This window comes from Bombina bombina, chromosome 1 (genome assembly GCF_027579735.1).
Source record: "Bombina bombina isolate aBomBom1 chromosome 1, aBomBom1.pri, whole genome shotgun sequence".
Classification (NCBI taxonomy): domain Eukaryota; kingdom Metazoa; phylum Chordata; class Amphibia; order Anura; family Bombinatoridae; genus Bombina; species Bombina bombina.
Window position 1 is genome coordinate 836,057,093 of NC_069499.1, and position 2,202 is coordinate 836,059,294.

Genomic DNA, 2,202 nt, shown 5'->3' on the forward strand with positions numbered 1-2,202 from the left:
TGAGTCTTAGTGATGGGGGTGGGCCAATTGGCGACAGCTTCTATTTTGGCCGGCTCTGGTCGCTGCTTTCCACACCCCACCCGGTGACCCAGGTACTGTACCTCGGCCATCCCAAAGTGGCATTTTTCTGGCTTCAGAGTCAGGCCAGCAGCCCGGATCTGATCCAGAACCATTCCCACATGAGCTAAGTGGTCCTCCCAGGACTCACTGTGGATCGCTATGTCGTCCAGGTAGGCGCAAGCAAAACTCTGGAAGCCATCCAGGAGCCTATCCACCAAGCGCTGGAATGTAGCTGGGGCATTCTTCATCCCAAACGGCATTACCCTAAACTGATATAAGCTGAATGGGGTGACGAATGCCGACTTGGGGATAGCCTCCGGGGCCAGGGGAATCTGCCAGTAACCTTTGCAGAGGTCAATAGTGGTCAGGTAATTTCCCCTGGCTATACGATCGAGTAGCTCGTCTACCCTGGGCATAGGGTAAGCGTCCGTCACGGTATTTTCATTGAGCCTCCGATAGTCTACGCAGAACCGGGTGGTCCCATCTTTCTTGGGCACCAAGACAACTGGGGAGGCCCAGGGACTATCGGAGGGCTCAATTACCCTGAGCTGGAGCATCTCATCGATCTCCTTCTTCATTCCTGTCCTAACTGCTTCGGGGATTCGGTACGGAGCCTGGCGCAAGGGAGCTTGTCCCGGAGTATCTACCTGGTGGGTGGTTAAAGTAGTGTACCCTGGCTTCGGGGAGAAGGTGAGGTGTTTGGACTGGAGGAGTTGGTTGAGCTGCTCCCTTTCAGTGGGGCTAAGTCGGTCCCCTATCTGAACCTGCGCCACTATACCTGTGGGGAGGCTCTTTTCTAATAGGTCTGGAATGGGTAAACTGTCGTGGTCTTTCTGAGGGGAACAACATACGGCCGTCACGTTCTCTGGTCGCTCAAAATATTCCTTGAGCATGTTTACATGGAATGTCTTTCTAAGATTGTTGTCGTGGCAGCTAGCTATCACATAAGTGGTGTCTCCCCTTTTCTCTACGATCTGGTAGGGACCCTGCCAGGACGCCTGCAATTTGTCTGTCTTCACCGGCTTAAGTACTAACACCTTTTGTCCTATGGTGAAGATTCTCTTTCGGGCCCCCCGATCGTACCATACTTTCTGTCTTCTCTGGGCCAACTGGAGATTAGCCCGCACGGATTTGGCTAATTGCTCCATTCGGTCCCTGAGTTCCAGCACGTATGGCACAATTGGGACACCGTCAGCCTCCATCTCTCCCTCCCAGTGCTCCCGGATCAGGTTTAGGGGTCCCCGTACCTTTCTTCCGTAGAGCAACTCGAAGGGAGAGAACCCTGTCGTTTCCTGGGGCACCTCCCGATAAGCAAATAGGAGGTGCGGCAGGAAGCGTTCCCAGTCTCGGTATTCCTGAGTGAACGTCTTGAGCATTTGCTTGAGGGTCCCATTGAACCTCTCACACAGCCCGTTCGTCTGGGGGTGGTATGGGGAGCTTAGGAGGGACTTAATTTTGCAAACCTGCCAGAGTTGTTGGGTCAATTCAGCCGTAAATTGGGTGCCTCGGTCGGATAGGATTTCTTTTGGAAATCCTACCCGGGAGAACACCTGTACTAGTGCATTCGCTACCGTATCCGCTTGTATGTTGGATAGGGCGACAGCCTCTGGGTACCTGGTAGCGTAGTCCACTACGGTAAGAATGTATCGCTTACCGGAGGGACTAGGGGTAGCCAGTGGTCCCACTAGGTCAATAGCAACCCGGCTGAAGGGTTCCTCTACAATGGGCATATTTACTAGCTGGGCTTTAGGGTGATCGCCTCGCCTTCCTACTCGTTGACACACATCGCAGGTGTTACAGTAAGTTCTAACGTCAGCGTGCACCCCTGGCCAAAAGAACGTGTGAGTAATGCGGTGTAGGGTACGGGTAACGGCTAGGTGGCCTGCTAAGGGGATGTCGTGGCCTATTTTGAGGATTTCTTGACGGTATTTGTGGGGCACTACCAGCTGTCGCCTACGCTGTCCCCTTTTCTCTGTCCAGCGGTATAGTTTCCCTTTTTCCCATAAGAATGTTTCGTTATCTGCCCCGCCCCCTCCGGTCTCTGCTCGTTCCCGGTACTTTTGTAAGGTCGGGTCAGTCTTAGACTCTGCCTCGAAAGCATCTGGGGTGTCCCAGGGTATGGGGCCTAACCTGTCAGGCAAG